This window comes from Pristiophorus japonicus, chromosome 2 (genome assembly GCF_044704955.1).
Source record: "Pristiophorus japonicus isolate sPriJap1 chromosome 2, sPriJap1.hap1, whole genome shotgun sequence".
Taxonomy (NCBI): Eukaryota; Metazoa; Chordata; class Chondrichthyes; family Pristiophoridae; genus Pristiophorus; species Pristiophorus japonicus.
Genome location: NC_091978.1, coordinates 19,665,591 through 19,686,036, shown reverse-complemented (window position 1 = coordinate 19,686,036; position 20,446 = coordinate 19,665,591). Strand labels below are relative to the sequence as shown.

The window sequence follows — 20,446 nt, the reverse complement described above, 5'->3', positions numbered from 1 at the left end:
AAAAAGGCAAGCATGAAAGCTCGATGCCTCAATGCGAGGAGTATTCGGAACCCAGGAGAGGGCTCTGAGCTAGTTAGAGTGGGTGAGAGCTCAGATGAACAGGACCCCAAGAAAGAATGCAAAAGGCAGGAGGCAACAGAGCAGAGTAGCACTGGGGTAAGTATAGACCACAAAGTGATAGGAAGGGACAATATGTATGAATATAAAGGGGCTGCAGGAGGGGTCAAAACTAAAAATCATGGTTTAAAAACTAGAATTAAAACACTCTACCTAAACGCACGCAGCATTCAAAATAAAGTAAATGAGTTGACGGCACAAATCATTACAAATGGGTATGATTTGGTGGCCATTACAGAAACGTGGTTGCAGGGGGGCCAAGACTAGGAATTAAACATACAGGGGTATCAGACAATACGGAACGATAGACAACAATGGAAAGGAGATGGGGTAGCTCTGTTAATAAAGGATGATATCAGAGCAGTTGTGAGAGACGATATTGGCTCGAATGAACAAAATGTTGAATCATTGTGGGTGGAGATTAGAGATAGTAAGGGGAAAAAGTCACTGGTGGGCGTAGTTTATAGGCCCCCAAATAATAACCTCACGGTGGGGCAGGCAATAATCAAGGGAATAATGGAGGCATGTGAAAAAGGAATGGCAGTAATCATGGGGGATTTTAACCTACATATCGATTGGTCAAATCAAATCGCACGGGGTAGCCTTGAAGAGGAATTCATAAAATGCATACGGGATTGTTTCTTAGAACAGTATGTTACAGAACCTACAAGGGAGCAAGCTATCTTAGATCTGGTCCTGTGTAATGAGACAGGAATAATAAACGATCTCCAAGTAAAAGATCCTCTCGGAATGAGTGATCACAGTATGGTTGAATTTGTAATACAGATTGAGGGTGAGGAAGTAGTGTCTCAAACGAGCATACTATGCTTAAACAAAGGGGACTACAGTGGGATGAGGGCAGAGTTGGCGAAAGTAGACTGGAAACACAGACTAAACAGTGACACAATTGAGGAACAGTGGAGGACTTTTAAGGAGCTCTTTCATAGTGCTCAACAAAAATATATTCCAGTGAAAAAGAAGGGCGGTAAGAGAAGGGATAACCAGCCGTGGATAACCAAGGAAATAAAGGAGAGTATCAAATTAAAAACCAATGCGTATAAGGTGGCCAAGGTTAGTGGGAAACTAGAAGATGGGGAAAATTTCAAACGACAGCAAAGAATGACTTCGAAAGCAATAAAGAAAGGAAAGATAGATTACGAAAGTAAACTTGCGCAAAACATAGTAAAAGCTTTTACCGATATATAAAACGGAAAAGAGTGACTAAAGTAAATGTTGGTCCCTTAGAAGATGAGAAGGGGAATTTAATAATGGGAAATGTTGAAATGGCTGAGACCTTAAACAATTATTTTGCTTCGGTCTTCACAGTGGAAGACACAAACCATGCCTAAAATTGCTGGTCACAGGAATGTGCGAAGGGAGGACCTTGACACAATCACTATCACTAGGGGGGTAGTGCTGGACAGGCTAATGGTACTCAAGGTCGTCAAGTCCCCTGGTCCTGATGAAATGCATCCCAGGGTATTAAAAGAGATGACGGAAGTTATAGCAGATGCATTCGTTATAATCTACCAAAATTCTCTGGACTCAGGGGAGGTACCAGCAGATTGGAAAGCTGCTAATGTAACGCCTCTGTTTAAAAAAGGTGGGCAGACAAAAGGCAGGTAACTATAGGCCAGTTAGTTTCACATCTGTAGTGGGGAAAATGCTTGAAGCTATCATTAAGGAAGAAATAGCGGGACATCTAGATAGGAATAGTGCAATCAAGCAGACGCAACATGGATTCATGAAGGGGAAATCATGTTTAACTAATTTACTGGAATTCTTTGAGGATATAACGAGCATGGTGGATAGAGGTGTACCGATGGATGTGGTGTATTTAGATTTCCAAAAGGCATTCGATAAGGTGCCACACAAAAGGTTACTGCAGAAGATAAAGGTACGCGGAGTCAGAGGAAATGTATTAGCATGGAGCGAGAATTGGCTGACGAACAGAAAGCAGAGAGTCGGGATAAATGGGTCCTTTTTGGGTTGGAAATCGGTGGTTAGTGGTGTGCCACAGGGATCGGTGCTGGGACCACAACTGTTTACAATATACATAGATGACCTGGAAGAGGGGACAGAGTGTAGTATAACAAAATTTGCAGATGACACAAAGATTAGTGGGAAAGCGGGTTGTGTAGAGGACACAGAGAGGCTGCAAAGAGATTTAGATAGGTTAAGTGAATGGGCTAAGGTTTGGCAGATGGAATACAATGTCGGAAAATGTGAGGTCATCCACCTTGGAAAAAAAACAGTAAAAGGGAATATTATTTGAATGGGGAGAAATTACAATATGCTGCGGTGCAGAGGGACCTGGGGGTCCTTGTGCATGAATCCCAAAAAGTTAGTTTGCAGGTGCAGCAGGTAATCAGGAAGGCGAATGGAATGTTGGCCTTCATTGCGAGAGGGATGGAGTACAAAAGCAGGGAGGTCCTGCTGCAACTGTATAGGGTATTGGTGAGGCCGCACCTGGAGTGCTGCATGCAGTTTTGGTCACCTTACTTAAGGAAGGATATACTAGTTTTGGAAGGGGTACAGAGACGATTCACTAGGCTGATTCTGGAGATGAGAGGGTTACCTTATGATGATAGATTGAGTAGACTGGGTCTTTACTCCTTGGAGTTCAGAAGGATGAGGGGTGATCTTATAGAAATATTTAAAATAATGAAAGGGATAGACAAGATAGAGGCAGAGAGGTTGTTTCCACTGGTCGGGGAGACTAGAACTAGTAGGCACAGCCTCAAAATACGGGGGAGCCAATTTAAAACCGAGTTGAGAAGGAATTTCTTCTCCCAGAGGGTTGTGAATCTGTGGAATTCTCTGCCCAAGGAAGCAGTTGAGGCTAGCTCATTGAATGTATTCAAATCACAGATAGATAGATTTTTAACCAATAAGGGAATTAAGGGTTATGGGGAGTGGGCGGGTAAGTGGAGCTGAGTCCACGCCCAGATCAGCCATGATCTTGTTGAATGGCGGATCAGGCTCGAGGGGCTAGATGGCCTGCTCCTGTTCCTAATTCTTATGTTCTTATGTTCTTATGTAAGGTCCCTTTGTTCATCTACACTATTAAGTGGCCTACCGCTTAATGTGTATACCCTTTCCTTATTAGCCTTCCCAAAGTGCATCACCTCACACTTCTCTGAATTAAATTCCATTTGCCACTGCTCTGCCCACCAGATCAGTAGATTGATATCCTCCTGCAGCCCATGAACTTCCTCTTCATTCTCAACCACACAGCGAATTTTCGTGTTGTCTGCAAACTTTTTAATCATACTCCCTATATTCAAATCTAAATCGTTGATATACACCACAAAAAGCAAGGGTCCCAGTACTGAGCCCTGCGGAACCCAACTGGAAACATCCTTCCAGTCACAAAAACATCCATCAATCATTAACCCTTTGCTTCCTACCTCCAAGCCAATTTTGGATCCAACTTGCCACTTTGCCCTGTATCCAATGGGCTTTAACCTTCATGACCAATATACGATGTAGGACCTTATCAAAAGTTTTGCTAAAGTCCATATACACTACATCATACCACTACCCTCATCAACCCTCTTGGTTACCTCCTCAAAAAATTCAATCAGGTTAGTCAGACATGATCTTACCTTAACAAATCCGTGCTGACTGTCCCTAATTAATCCTTGCCTTTCCAAATGCAGATTTATTCTGTCTGTAAGGATTTTTTCCAATGATTTTCCCACCACTGAGGTTAGGCTGACAGGACTGTAATTACTCGGCCTATCCCTTTCTCTCTTCTTAAACAAGGGCACTACATTAGCAGTCCTCCAATCCTCTGGCTCCATGCCCAGATCCAAAGAGGAGTGGAAAATGATGGTCAAGGCCTCTGCTATATCCTCTTTTACTTCGCTCAACAGCCTGGGATGCATTTCATCTGGGCCTGGGGACTTATCTCCTTTCAAAGTTGCTAAACCCCTTAATACTTCTTCTCTCACTATATCTATTTCTTCCAGAATATCACACTCCTCCTCAATAACAGTATATGCAATGCTCCTTTCCTTTGTGAAGACAGATGCAAAGTATTCGTTAAGAACCCTCCCAACATCTTCTGCCTCCACACAAAGATTACCCTTATGGTCTCTAATAGGCCCTACCCTTTCTTTAGTTACCCGCTTATTCTTAATATATTTACAGAACATCTTAGGGTTTTCCTTAATTTTACTGGCCAAGAATTTCTTATGCTCTCTCTTATCATTCCTGATATCTTTTTTAATTTTGCCTTTTAACCTTCTATATTCCTCTAAAGATTCTATAGTATTTAGCCGTTGATATATGGCATAAGCGTCCCTTTTTTTCTTAATCCTTCCTTCTAAGTCCTTAGACATCCAGGGGACTCTAGAATTATTTTTCCCAACCTTTTTCTTTAAGGACACATGTTTGGCCTGAGCCTTCCGGATCTCCTCCTTATATGCCTCCCGCTGTTCCGACACTGATTTACCCACAAGTAGTTGTTTCCAGTCCACCATGGCCAAATCAATCCTTAACTTAGCAAAATTAGCTTTTCTTCAATTTGGAACTTTTATTCCAGTCCTATTCTTGTCCTTATCCATAACCAACTTGAATCTGACTGAATTATGGTCACTGGGACCCAAGTACTCTCCCACTGATACCCTTCAACCTGCCCAGCTTCATTCCCCAAAACTAAATCCCCAATCCTGTCGTGTTGGGCTTGCTACATACTGACTAAAAAAGTTCTTTTGAATGCATTTCAAGAATTCTGCGCCCTCTACCCTTCGCACTAAATTTGTCCCAATCAATATTTGGATAGTTTAAATCCCCTACTATTACTACCCTATGGTTTTTGGACTGCACAGCAATTTGCCTACATATTTGCTCCTCTCTCTCCCTCCCACTGTTTGGGGGTCTATAATACATGCCCATTGTGATCACCCCTTTTTTATTTTTCAATTCGACCCATATGGCCTCATTTGATGATCCCTCTAACATTTCATCCCTCCTCACCGCTGTAATATTTTCTTTAATCAGTACCGCAACGCCCCCCCCCCCCACACCCCCACCATTTTACCCCCCTCTCTATCTTGTCTAAAAATCCTGTAGCCAGGAATATTGATCTGCCAAACCTGCCCCGCTTTCAGCCATGTTTTTGTATTAGTTATAATGTCATACTCCCAAGTGTCTACCTGTGCTCTTCGCTCATCCACCTTATTCGCTATACTCCTTGCATTAAAGTATATACCATTCAACACAGGAAAACCTCCTTGTTTACTGCATACTAAGCACTGTTTCCTCTGTCTTATGGATTCGCTTTTTATAAATACAAGCATCGAGTACAAAAGCAAAAATGTTATACTAAACATAGAAACATAAAAACATAGAAAATAGGTGCAGGAGGAGGCCATTCGGCTCTTCAAGCCTGCACCACCATTCAATAAGATCATGGCTGAACGTTCACCTCAGTACACCTTTCCTGCTTTCTCTCCATACCCCTTGATCCCTTTAGCCGTAAGGGCCATATCTAACTCTCTCTTGAATATATCCAATGAACGGCATCAACAATTCTCTGCGGTAAGGAATGCCACAGGTTAACAACTCTCTGAGTGAAGAAGTTTCTCCTCATCTCAGTCCTAACTGGCCTACCCCTTATCCTTAGACTCTGTACCCTGGTTCTGGACTTCCCCAACATCGGGAACATTCTTCCTGCATCATATTTGTCCAGTCCCGTCAGAATTTTATATATTTCTATGAGATCCCCTCTCATCCTTCTAAACTCCAGTGAATACAGGCCCAGTCGATCCAGTCTCTCCTCATATGTCAGTCCTGCCATCCAGTGAATCAGCCTCGTGAACCTTCGCTGCACTCCCTCAATAGCAAGAGTGCCTTCCTCAGATTAGGAGACCAAAACTGAACTCAATATTCCAGGTGAGGCCTCACCGAGGCACTGTACAACTGCAGTAAGACCTAGCTGCTCCTATACTCAAATCCCCTAGCTATGAAAGCCAATAAAGCATTTGCCTTCTTCACCGCCTGCTGAACCTGCATGTCAACTTTCAATGACTGATGTACCATGACATTCAGGTCTCATTGCACCTCTCCCTTTCCTAATCTGCAGCCATTCACATAATATTCTGCCTTTGTGTTTTTGCTCCCAAAGTGGATAACCTCACATTTATCCACATTACACTGCATCTGCCATGTGTTTGCCCACTCACCTGACCTGTCCAAGTCACCCTGCAGCCTCTTAGTGTCCTCCTCACAGCTCACACTGCCACCCAGCTTAGTGTTATCTGCAAACTTGGAGATATTACATTCAATTCCTTCAACTAAATCAATAATGTATATTGTAAATAGCTGGGGTCCCGCACTGAGCCCTGCGGCACCCCACTAGTCACTGCCTGCCATTCTGAAAAGGACCCATTTATCCCGACTCTCTGCTTCCTGTTTGCCAACCAGTTCTCTATCTACGTCAGTACATTACCCCCAATACCATGTGCTTTAATTTTGCACACCAATCTCTTGTGTGGGGCCTTGTCAAAAGCCTTATGAAAGTCCAAATACACCACAGCAACTGGTTCTCCCTTGTCCACTCTACCAGTTACATCGTCAAAAAATTCTAGAAGATTTGTCAAGCATGATTTCCCTTTCATAAATCTATGCTGACTTCGACTGATCCTGTCACTGCTTTTCAAATGTGCTGCTATTTCAATTTTAATAATTAATTTCAACATTTTCCCCACTCCTGATGTCAGGTCTATAATTCCCCGTTTTCTCTCTCCCTCCTTTTTTAAAAAGTGATGTTACATTAGCTACCCTCCAGTCCATAGGAACTGCTCCAGAGTCGATAGACTGTTGGAAAATGATCACCAATGCATCTACTATTTCTAGGGCCACTTCCTTAAGTACTCTGGTATGCAGACTATCAGGCCCCGGAGATTTATCAGCCTTCAATCCTATCAATATGCCTAAAACAATTTCCTGCCGAAGTAGGATTTTCTTCAGTTCCTCCTTCTCACTAGACCCTTGGTCCCCTAGTATTTCCGGAAGGTTATTTGTGTCTTCCTTCGTGAAGGCAGAACCAACGTATTTGTTCAACTGGTCTGCCATTTCTTTGTTCCCCTTTATAAGTTCACCAGAATCTGACTGCAAGGAACCTACGTTTGTCTTCACTAATCTTTTTCTCTTCACATATCTATAGAAGCTTTTTCAGTCAGTTTTTATGTTCCCAGCAAGTTTCCTCTCATACACTATTTTCCCTCTCCTAATTAAACCCTTTGTCCTCCTCTGCTGAATTATAACATTCTCCCAGTCCTCAGATTTGCTGCTTTTTCTGGCCAATTTATATGCCTCTTCCTTGGATTTAACACTATCCTTAATTTCCCTTGTTATCCACAGTTGAGCCACCTTCCCAGTTTTATTTTTACACCAGACAGAGATGTATAATTGTTGAAGTTCATCCATGTGATCTTTAAATGTTTGCCATTGCCTACCCACCGTCAACTCTTTAAGTATCATTCACCAGTCTATTCTCGCCAATTCACGTCTCATACCATCGAAGTTACCTTTCCTTAAGTTCAGGACCCTAGTCTCTGAATTAACTGTGTCACTCTCCACCTTAATAAAGAATCCTACCATATTATGATTACTCTTCCCCAAGGAGCCTCGCACAACAAGATTTCTAATTAGTACTTTCTCATTACACATCACGCAGTCTAGGATGGCCAGCCCTCTAGTTGGCTCCTCGACATATTGGTCTAGAAAGCCATCCCTAATACACTCCAGGAAATCCTCCTCCACCGTATTGCTTCCAGTTTGGTTAGCCCAATCTCTATGTAGATTAAAGTCGCCCATGATAACTGCTGTACCTTTATTGCACGCATCCCTAATTTCTTGTTTGGTGCTGTCCCCAACCTCACTACTACTGTTTGCTGGTCTGTACACAACTCCCACTAGCATTTTCTGCCCTTTGGTATTCCGTAGCTCCACCCATACCAATTCCACATCATCCAAGCTAATGTCATTCCTTACGATTGCATTAATTTCCTCTTTAACCAGCAATGCCACCCCACCTCCTTTTTCTTTCTGTCTATCCTTCCTGAATGTTGAATACCCCAGAATGTTGAGTTCCCAGCCTTGGTCACCCTGAAGCCATGTCTCCGTGATGCCAATTAAATCAAATTCGTTACTTGCTGCCTGCGCAGTTAATTTGTCCACTTTATTACGAATACTCCTCACATTGAGGCACAGAGCCTTCAGGCTTGTCTTTTTAACACACTTTGCCCCTTTAGAATTTTGCTATAATGTGGCCCTTTTTGCTTTTTGCCTTAAGTATCTCTGCTCTCCACTTTTACTTTTCTTCTTTCTATCTTTTGCTTCTGTCCCCATTGTACTTCTCTCTGCATATGTTCCCATCCCCCTGCCATATTAGTTTAACCCCTCCCCAACAGCACTAGCAAACACTCCCCCTAGGACATTGGTTCCGGTCCTGCCCAGGTGCAGACCGTCCAGCTTGTATTGGTCCTACCTCCCCCAGAACCGGTTCCAATGTTCCAGGAATTTGAATCCCTCCCTTCTGCGCCACTCCTCAAGCCACGTATTGATCTGAGCTATCCTGCGATTCCTACTCTGACTAGCACGTGACACTTGTAGCAAACCTTTATAAAACACTGGTTTGGGCTTTGCTGAACCATTGTGTCCAATTCGAGGCATCACACATTAGGAAGCATGTCAAGACCTTGGAGAGCGTGCAGAGGAGATTTACTCGAATTAAACCAGGGATGAGGGACTTCAGTTCTGTGGAGAGACTGGAGAAACTGAGACTGTTCTTAGAGAAGATAAGGTAAAGGGGAGATTTCATAGATGTGCTCAAAATTATGAAGGGTTTTGATAGAATAAATAGGAAGACATTGTTTCTACCAGTAAGAGGGTCGGTAACCAAAGGCCACAGGTTTAAGGTATAAAAACAGAAAATGCTGGAAATACTTAGCAGGTCAGGCAGCATCTGTGGAGTGAGAATCAGAGGTAATGTTTCAGGTTGATGACCCTTCATCAGAACTGGAAAAAGTTAGAGATGTAACAGGGTTTTAAGCAAGTGCAATTTTAAGCAATTCTGCCATCTCCATTTACAGCCTATCTTGACTCATCTATTGTTAACTTGTCCCATTACCTTCTCCTGCCTTGCACCATCATCCCTTTTGTCTCTTTTCCACCCTATCACAGACCTTCCCTTTTGTTCTTTCCTCCACCCCTCCCTTTCCTTGCTCCAACACTTGCTTAAAACCCTGTTGCATCTCTAACCAGTTCTGACGAGTGGTCATCGACCTGAAATATTAACTGTTTCTCTCTCCACAGATACTGCCTGAGCCGGTGACTATATCCAGCATTTTCTGTTTTTAATTCAGATTTCAGCATCCGCAGTTTTTTGCTTTTGTACAGGTTTAAGGTAATTAATCAAAGAACCCAGCGGGGGAAGAGGAGGAGATTTTTTTGGGCAGCGAGTTTATTGTGACCTGGAACGCACTGCCTGAAAGAATGGTGGAAACAGATTCGATAGTAACTTTCAAAAGGGAATTTGTTTTATATACTTGAAAAAGGAAACATTTTCAGCATGATGTGAAAGGAGCAGAGGATTGGAGTTAACTAGATAGGTCTTTCAGTGAATCGGCACAGACACTATAGGTTGAATGATTTCCTTCTGTGCTGTATGATTTTTTTTTAAATCCTAAACCAATTCTGACTGATACAATTTTTCAATTAAAAATGAGCTCCTGGTCCCTTCAGCGATGCCTCGCTGGGTAAGTGCCTTCTGCTATACTAATTCATGGAAACATATAAACATGGAAATTTACAGCGCAGAAGGAGGCCATTTCAGTCCATTGTGTCCGCGTCGGTCGACAAAGAACCGCATGGCCCTCGGTCAGCAGCCCTGAAGGTTACATATAAGCCTATGAACAATGGTGGAAATTCATACCGCAAACTACATGCGCTGTTGCAGTTCCTGATTAATCCCTGAAATGGGGGAAATAAACTGGAAATTTGAAAGAAAAACAGAAAATATAGGAGGGCCGTCAGCAGAATGAGAAAATAAAAGAGGTTTGAACTTTTTGATGTAAGGCTCCTCCTGAGGGCTGAGAAAACACTGAAGGTTTATCTATCTTTTCACTGCTGATATATGAAGTGCTGTATTATTGTATGATTTTTCACGTCAGAGCCCATAACTTACCTCTCAGCTCCACTGAATTCAGTTGTGCGGTGAATAGGCAAGGTGGCACATTTTGAGTTTATCGGGTTTGTTATCAATATTAGTGCAGCACTGTTGGTATATGGTATGTTGGTGTACGCTATGTTACCTCACGGACTGCCGCGATTCAAGAAGGCAGCCCACTATCACCACCCTCTCAAGGGCAATTAGGGATGGCAATAAATGCCTGCCTTGCCAGCGATGCCCACATCCGGCGAATGAATAATAAAATGCTCAGCGGCACTCCTTAATCTCTGCATGTGCTTCATTGAACACGATATTTCCTGACATTGTTAAACTTTCTGAAAATAATGTTACAACCATTTTACCAGGTTCTACTCAAGGCCAGGGGTTTCGCTGACAGCAGACACAAGTCAAAAAAAGGCGCCTGATTCACGGTGTGAGTGATTGTCTGAGGCCCGATTTTGGGCTTGTAATTGAGACACCAGTATCGACAAGCATGGGGCAATATTTTTTTCCTAATTCTTGGCTCCTGCTACCATTTAAATAGTGCCATACAAAGTGATGACAATGCTTTGGAGGTCCGAAAAGTATTGAATACTTACATTTATATAGCGCCTTTCACGACCACCGGAGTGTAGTCACTGTTGCAATGTGGGAAATGTGGCAGCCAATTTGCGCACAGCAAGCTCCCACAAACAGAAATGTGATAATGACCAGATCATCTGTTTGTGTTATGTTGATTGAGGGATAAACATTGGCCAGGACACCGGTGATAACTCCACTGCTCTTCAAAATAGTGCCATGGGATCTTTTGCATCCACCTGAGAGAGCAGATAGGGCGTCAGTTTAACGTCTCATCTGAAAGACGGCACCTCCGACAGTGCAGCACTCCATCAGCACTGCACTGAAGTGTCAGCCTAGATTTATGCGCTCAAGTTGCTGGACTGGGATTTGAACCCACAACCTTCTGACTCAGAAGCGAGTGTGCTACCCACTGCTGACACAGCTATATGACTATGGTAAGGAAGGTAAGCATTGGAGGGGCTAGCAGGTAGAACAACAACATTGTAACATTTACTGCAGGATGGAGGTAAGCAGGCTGTTAACATTGGACTGTGAGCGTGCAGCAGAGCTGGTCTCCAGTCGTCTTGGTCAATCCTTGCCACTGGACCAAGACCTAGCTCTGTCAAGCCCGTGTGGTGACTGGTGCAACGGCCACCTCACGTTAAAACAATCCATGCACAGGCATCTTCCAACCTTCAACATGTAGTTCGGGACCAGGAATATTAAGTCCTTCATTGAAACACATGTGAACTCATCCCTTTTTGGCGTGGAAGCAAGTCATCCTCATTTCGAGGGACTGCCTATGATGATGATGATGCGAGCAGAGAACTAAGGAAAACAGTTACAAAATTAACTAGGGTCAAGTATGACTGGAGATTAGAAGGATTAATTTTTCCTCCACACAATAGGGTAATTCGATGAATACTTTTAAATTAAAAATATTAAAGGGTATAGAGAATCAGGAGGAAGATGGGATCAGAGCAGATTGCTCCAGTAGGGGAGATAGCAATGGCATATTGCATCGACCATCTCAGCAATTTATTTCATTGGCATAATTGGATTCCTCTGTGATTTCATGATGTGCAGATGAGACTACCAGTGAAAACATTGGTGTACATATAATACATGTGTTATATGGAGAATATTACTACGACAACTTGCATTGAAATAATGCCTTTAATATGGAGAACGTTCAAGGAATTAAGGAACGATAAGGAGTCTTGGTTGGAGGGCTAGGAAAGGGGACTGGAGGCTTGGTCAGAGAGATGAGCTTTCAGAATGGTAGCTAAAGGTGGAGAAAGAATCGGAGAGGCTTCGGAAGGGAATTCGAGAAACATAGAAACATAGAAATTAGGTACAGAAGCAGGCCATTTGAGCCGCACCGCCATTCAGTAAGATCATGGCTGATCATTCAACCTCAGTACCCCTTCCTGCTTTCTCTCCATACCCCTTGATCCCTTTGGCTGTAAGGGCCATATCTAATTCCCTTTTGAATATATCTAACGAACTGGCCTTAACAACTTTCTGGGGTAGAAAATTCCACAGGTTCACCACTCTCTGGGTGAAGAAGTTTCTCCTCATCTCGGTCCTTAATGGCTTACCCCTTATTCTTAGACTGTGACCCCTGGTTCTGGAACTCCCCAGCAACGGGAACATTCTTCCTGCCTCTAAACTGTCCAATCCCAGAACTTTATATGTTTCTATGAGATCCCGTCTCATTCTTCTAAACTCTAGTGGATACAAGCCCAGTTGATCCAGTCTCTCCACATATGTCAGTCCTGCCATCCCAGGAATCAATCTGATGAACCTTCGCTGTACTTCCTCAATAGCAAGAACGTCCTTCCTCAGATTAGGAGACAAAACTGAACACAATATTCTAGGTGTGGCCTCACCAAGGCTCCGTACAACTGCAGTAAGACCTTCCTGCTCCTATACTTAAATCCTCTAGCTATGAAGGCCAACATACCATTTGCCTTCTTCACCGCCTGCTGTACCTGCATGTTAACTTTCAATGACTGATGTACCATGACACCCAGGTCTCGTTGCATCGCCCCTTTTGCTACTCTGTCACCATTCAGATAATATTCTGTCTTCCTGTTTTTGCCACCAAAATGGATAACCTCACATTTATCCACATTATACTGCATCTGCCATGCATTTGTCCACTCACTTAACTTGTCCAAGTCACCCTGCAGCCTCTTAGTGTCCTCCTCACAGCTCACACTGCCACCCAGCTTAGTGTCATCTGTAAACGTGGAGATATTACATGCAATTCCTTCATTGATGTATATTGTAAATAGCTGGGGTCCCAGCACTGAACCCTGCGGCACCCCACTGGTCACTGCTTGCCATTGTGAAAAGGACCCATTTATCCCGACTCTCTGCTTCCTCTCAACCAACCAGTTTTCTGTCCACATCAATACATTACCCCCAATACCATGTGCTTTAATTTCTGCACACTAATCTCTTGTGTGGGACCTTGTCAAAAGCCTTTTGAAACTCCAAATACACCACATCCACTGGTTCTCCCTTGTCCACTCTACCAGTTACATCCTCAAAAAATTCTAGAAGATTTGTCAAGCATGATTTCCCTTTCATAAATCCATGCCGACTTGGACCGATCCTGTCACTGCTTTCCAAATGCGCTGCTATTGCATCTTTAACAATTGATTCTAACATTTTCCCCACCACCGATGTGAGGCTAACCAGTCTATAATTACCTGTTTTCTCTCTCCATCCTTTTTTAAAAAGTGCTGTTACATTAGCTAACCTCCAGTCCATAGGAACTGATCCAGAGTCAAAAGAATGTTGGAAAATGATGACCAATGCATCCACTATTTGTAGGGCCACTACCAGGCCATGGGAATTTATCGGCCTTCAATCCCATCAGTTTTTTGAACACAATTTCCTGTCTAATAAGGATTTCCTTCAGTTCCTCTTTTTCACTAGACCCTCGAACCCCTAGTATTTACGGAAGGTTATCTATGTCTTCCTTATTGAAGACATATCCAAAGTATTTGTTCAATTGGTCTGCCATTTTTTTGTTCCGCATTATAAATTCACCTGATTCTGACTGCAAAGGACCCACATTGGTCTTCACTAATCTTTTTCTCTTCACATATTTATAGAAGCTTTTGCAGTTAGTTTTTATGTTCCCTGCAAGCTTCCTCTCATACTCTATTTCCCCCCTCCTAATTAGACCCTTTGTCCTCCTCTGCTGAATTCTAAATTTCTCTCAGTCCTCAGGTTTTCTGCCTTTTCTGGCCAATTTATATGCCTCTTCCTTGGATTTAATACTATTCCTAATTTCCCTTGTTAGCCACGGTTGAGCTACATTCCCCATTTTATTTTTACTCCAGACAGGGATGTACAATTGTTGAAGTTCATCCATGTGATCTATAAATGTCTGCCATTGCCTATCCACTGTCAACCCTTTAAATATCATTTGCCAGTCTATCTTAGCCAATTCACGTCTCAAACCATCGAAGTTACCTTTCCTTAAGTTCAGGACCCTAGTCTCTGAATTAACACCGTCACTCTCCATCTTAATAAAGAATTCTACCATATTATGGTCACTCTTCCCCAGGGGGCCTCACACAACAAGATTGCTAATTAGTCCTCTCTCATTACACATCACCCAGTCCAGGATGGCCAGCTCTCTAGTTGGTTCCTCAAAATATTGGTCTAGAAAGCGATCCCTACTTCACTCCAGGAAATCCTCCTCTACCGCATTGCTATCAGCTTGGTAAGCCCAATCTATATGTAGATTAAAGTCGTCCATGATAACTGCTGTACCTTTATTGCATGTGTTGTGTATCTGTAAAGCATGCACTCCCATGTTCCGCCACCAGGGAGCGCATCCCCTGAAGTCCCAAGGTTTCCCCGCATCCAGTGGGAGCACTGTATATAAGCTGGCCCTAAGGCCTGTTCCTCACTCTGGAGTGTCTTAATAAAGACTGAGGTCACCATTACTTTGTGTGCAGTCTCATCTGTGTTCGGAACACAATAACTGGCAACAAGTATACGAATCCAACGCAAAGATGCAGCAAACTGTGGGCCTCCTGGAGAAGTTCTCGGAGGGTGAGGACTGGGAAGCCTATGTCGAACGGCTAGACCAGTACTTTGTAGCCAACGAGCTGGACGGAGAAGGAAGCGCTGCAAAAAAGAAAGCGGTCCTCCTCACGGTCTGCGGAGCACCGACCTACAGCCTCATGAAGAATCTTCTGGCTCCGGTGAAACCCACAGATGTCATATGAGGAGCTGTGTATACTGGTTTGGGATCATCTTAACCTGAGGGAGAGCGTGCTGATGGCGAGGTATCAGTTCTACACGTGCCAGCGATCTGAAGGTAAGGAAGTGGCGAGCTATGTCGCCGAGCTAAAGCGACTTGCAGGACAATGTGACTTTGATGGCTACCTGGAGCAAATGCTCAGAGACTTTTGTACTGGGCATTGGCCATGAGACCATCCTACGAAAACTTTTGACTGTAGAGACACCGACCCTCAGTAAGGCCATTGCAATAGCACAGGCGTTTATGTCTACCAGTGATAACAGCAAACAAGTCTCTCAGGATTGTCCCGGGCGATGGCCCCACACTGCTTGGAAGGAGCTGGCTGGGCAAAATCCGCTGGAACTGGGATGACACCCGAGCGCTATCACATGTCGATGAGGCCTCATGTACCCAGGTTCTTAACAAATTACCTTCCCTTTTTGAGCCAGGCATTGGAAACTTTTCCGGAGCAAAGGTGCAGATCCACTTGGTCCCAGAGGCACGACCCATTCACCAAAAGGCACGAGCGGTACCTCACATGATGAGGGAGAGAGTGGAAATCGAGCTGGACAGGTTGCAACGCGAGGACATCATCTCTCCAGTGGAATTCAGCGAGTGGACCAGCCCAATTTTTTCAGTACTCAAAAGTGATGGCACGGTCAGGATTTGCGGCGATTATAAAGTAACTATTAATCGTTTCTCGCTGCAGGACCAAAACCCGTAACCAAAGGCAGACGACCTATTTGCGACGCTGGCAGGAGGCAAGACGTTCACCAAGCTTGACCTGACTTCGGCCTACATGGCGCAGGAGCTGGAGGAGTCTTCGAAGGGCCTCACCTGCATCAATACGCACAAGGGACTGTTCATCTACAACAGATGCCCGTTTGGAATTCGGTCGGCTGCAGCCTACTCAAGTCGGTACCTCGCGTGATGGTTTTTCAGGACGACATATTGGTCACGGGTCTGGACACCGTTGAGCACCTACAATACCTGGAGGAGGTCCTCCAGCGACGGATCGCGTAGGGCTGTGGCAGTAGAGGTCGAAATGCGTTTTCATGACAACAGAAGTGGAGTTTTTGGGGAGAAGAATCGTGGCGGATAGCATTCGGCCCACAGATGACAAGACAGAGGCTATCAGGAATGTGCCCAGGCCACAGAACGTCACGGAGCTGCGGTCGTTCCTGGGACTCCTCAACTATTTTGGTAACTACCTACCGGGGTTATGCACCCTCTTAGAACCCCTACATGTGTTATTGCGTAAAGGTGAGAACTGGATATGGGGTAAAAAACAAGTAGTTGCTTTTGAGAAAGCCAGAAACATTTTATGCTCCAACAAGCTGCTTGTATTGTATAACCCGTGTAAAAGACTGTTGCAACCTGTCGCCTATGCCTCCAGGAGCTTGTCTAAGGCCGAGAGGGCCTACAGCATGATTGAGAAAGAGGCATTAGCATGTGTGTTCGGGGTAAAGAAAATGCATCAGTACATGTTTGGCCTCAAATTTGAGCTGGAAACCAATCACAAGCCCCTCGCTGAAAACAAGGGGATAAATACTCATGCCTCAGCCCGGATACAAAGGTGGGCACTTGCGCTATCAGCGTATAACTATACCATCCGCCACAGGCCAGACACCAAGAACTGTGCGGATGCTCTCAGTTGGCTACCATTTCCCACTATGGGGGTGGAAATGGCATAGCCTGCAAACTTGTTGATGGTGGCGCAGCCCGCAGACTTGTTGATGGTCATGGAAGCATTTGAAAATGATAAATCACCTGTCACGGCCCGCCAGATTAGGACTTGGACCAACCAAGATCCTCTGCTGTCCCTAGTAAAAAACTGTGTACTGCATGGGAGCTGGGCCAGCATCCCCGTTGAAATGCAAGAGCTAATCAAGCCATTCCAGCGACGAAAGTATGAGCTGTACATTCAGGCAGACTGCCTGTTGTGGGGTAACCGTGTAGTGCTACCCAAAAAGGGCAGGGAGACATTCATCTCGGATCTCCACAGCATACACCCGGGTATAGTAATGATGAAAGCGATAGCTAGATCCCACATGTGGTGGCCCGGTATCGACTCTGACTTAGAGTCCTGTGTACGGCAATGCAGTGTGTGTGCTCAGTTGAGCAACGCGCCCAGAGAGGCACCACTAAGTTTGTGGTCCTGGCCCTCCAGACCATGGTTGAGGATCCATGTCGACTATGCGGGCCCGTTTCTCGGTAAAATGTTCCTGGTGGTGGTGGATGCTTTTTCAAAATGGATTGAATGTGAAATAATGTCAGGAAGCACCGCCACTGCCACCATTGAAAGCCTGAGGGCCATGTTTGCCACCCACAGCCTGCCTGACATACTGGTCAGTGACAACGGGCCATGTTTCACCAGTGCCGAAGTTAAAGAATTCATGACCCGCAATGGGATCAAACATGTCACCTCGGCCCCGTTTAAACCAGCCTCCAATGGGCAGGCAGAGCGGGCAGTACAAACAATCAAACAGTGCCTTAAACGAGTCACAGAAGGTTCACTCCAAACCCGCCTGTCCATAGTACTGCTCAGTTACCGCACGAGACCCCACTCGCTCACAAGGGTGTCCCCGGCTGAGCTACTCATGAAAAGGACACTTAAAACCAGACTCTCGCTGGTTCACCCCAACCTGCATGATCAGATAGAGAGCAGGCGGCAGCAACAAAATGTAAACGATGATCGCACCACTGTGTCATGGGAAATTGATCTGAATGACCCTGTGTATGTGCTAAACTATGGACATGGTCCCAAGTGGATCGTGGGCACGGTGATAGCTAAAGAAGGGAGTAGGGTGTTTGTAGTCAAACTAGACAATGGACAAATTTGCAGAAAGCACCTGGACCAAACGAGGCTGCAGTTCACAGATTACCCTGAAGAACCCACAGCAGAAAGCACCTTTTTCGAGCTGACAACACATACCCAAAGGATCAACGACACCACGCCGGACCAGGAAATTGAACCCGTCCCGCCAAACAGCCCAGCAAGGCCACGCTCACCCAGCAGCCCTGCAGGGCCAACAACACGCCAGCCCAGCGAGGGCACTGCCAACACACCAGAACAGATATTTGTACCAAGGCGGTCCACCAGGGAAAGAAAGGCTCCCGACCGCCTCACCTTGTAAATCGTTTTCACTTTGACTTTGGCGGGGAGTGATGTTGTGTTTCTGTAAAGCATGCACTCCCATGTTCCGCCACCATGGAGCATATCTCCTGATGTCCGAAGGGATCCCAGCATCCCGTGGGAGCACTGTATGTAAGCCGGCTCCTAAGGCCTGTTCCTCACTCTGGAGTGTCTTAATAAAGACTGAGGTCACCGTTACTTTAACCTCTCTGTGTGCAATCTCATCTGTGTGAGGAACACAATAGCATGCATCCCTAATTTCTTGTTTGATGCCATCCCCAACCTCACTACTACTGTTTTGTGGTCTGTGCACAACTCCCACTAGCGTTTTCTGTCCTTTGGTATTCCGCAGCTCTACCCATACAGATTCTATATCATCCAAGCTAATGTCCTTTCTTACGATTGCGTTAATTTTCTCTTTAACCAGCAATGCTGCCCCACCTCCTTTTCCTTTCTGTCTATCCTTCCTGAATGTTGAATAACCCTGGATGTTGAGTTCCCAGCCGTGGTCACCCTGGAGCCATGTCTCCATAATCCCAATTATATCATACTCATTAATAGCTGCCTGTGCTGTTAATTCATCCACCTTATTGCGAATACTCCTCCCATTGAGGCACAGAGCCTTCAGGCTTGTCTTTTTAACACTCTTTGTCCCTTTAGAATTTTGCTGTAATGTGGCCATTTTTGATTTTTGTCTTGGGTTTCTCTGTTTCACTGTTATTATTCTCCTTTCTATCTTTTGCTTCTGCCTCCATTTTATTTTCCTCCGTCTCCCTGCATAGGTTCTCATTCCCCTACCATATTAGTTTAAACCCTTCCTGTTGTAGGGCACTTTCAAAGGCAAAGGCACCTGCTGAATATATGTATGCATGTATGTATGTGTAAAATGGTAGCCAAATATAAAATGGCTGCCAGGGATTCCGCAAAGCACTAGGGGAATTCAGCTAACAGTTAACTTGACTACATTTTTGGGTAGCTGATGACACTGCAATTCTGTGTACAGGAACACTGGAAAGGGTGAGCTCAGCAGAACGTCCTTAATCAACAAACCACAGACAAGATGTCCTAGCAGAATACTGAACAAAGAAATTCCTGTGACTGTGTAAGGATAAGGAGGTTAGGCGCAAGCAGAACCCAAGGACAGTAGAGATAAGGGGGTCTGGAGAATATCACGAGGCCATGAATAAGCCCCAGCTAAAATATGAGATGATCACGCAGTCCCCTGGTGCCTGGGGGCCAATTCCATTGGCCCAGTGGAATCGATTTGTAATCGTTATGATTGGATTGTGTCCAGCCGACATGGGCTGAGTAATTGTAATGAACTATTGTAAAACATATAAATATCGATGAATTTCTTTGTTCGGTGGAGTGAAGTGCCTGGAGTTGGACCAGAGGCTCTCTACCCGCCGACGTAATAAAGGCCGTTTTGGCGTTGGAACCGACCCAGAGTGTCGAGTGATTCTTCCAGGAAAACATTCGCACTAACACTTCCCAACAGCACTAGCCAACACTCCCCCGAGGACATTGGTTCCGGTCCTGCCCAGATCAGACCGGTTTGTACTGGTCCCACCTCCCCCAGAACCGGTTCCAATGTCCCAGGAATTTGAATCTCTCCCTCTTGCACCACTCCTCAAGCCACATATTCATCTTAGCTCTGCTGCTATTTGTACTATGACTAGCATGTGGCACTGGTGGCAATCTTGAGATTACTACTTTTGAGGTCCTACTTTTTAATTTAACTCCTAGCTCCCTAAATTGAGCTTGTAGGACCTCATCCCGCTTTTTTCCTATATCGTTGGTACCTATATGCACCACGACAATTGGCTGTTCACCCTCCCCTCCAGAATGTCCTGCAGCTGCTCCGAGCCATCCTTGACCCTTGCACCAGGGAGGCAACGTACCATCCTGGAGTCTCGGTTTTGACCACAGAAACACCTATCTATCCCCCTTAAAATAGAATCCCCTGCCACTATAGCTTTCCCACTCTTTTTCCTGCTCTCCTGTGCAGCAGAGCCACCCATGGTGCCATGAACTTGGCTGCTGCTGACTTCCTCTGGTGAGCCATCTCCCCCAACAATATCCAAAGCGGTATATCTGTTTTGGAGGGAGATGACTGCAGGGGAGTCCTGCACTACTTTCCTACTCCTGCTCTGCCTGATGGTCACCCTTTCCCTATCTG

General features: G+C 44.8%; 1 long non-coding RNA gene across 2 annotated transcripts in view; it reads left to right on the top strand.

Moving 5' to 3' along the window:
* LOC139229631 (uncharacterized) overlaps positions 1-19,709 on the top strand; it is a 336,422-nt gene extending 316,713 nt beyond the window's left edge. For both annotated transcript variants that reach the window (XR_011587765.1, XR_011587766.1), the window contains exon 3: positions 19,271-19,709. This is a non-coding gene — a long non-coding RNA (uncharacterized lncRNA). The remainder of the gene's footprint in view (positions 1-19,270) is intronic.
* The last annotated feature ends 737 nt before the right edge of the window (positions 19,710-20,446 follow it).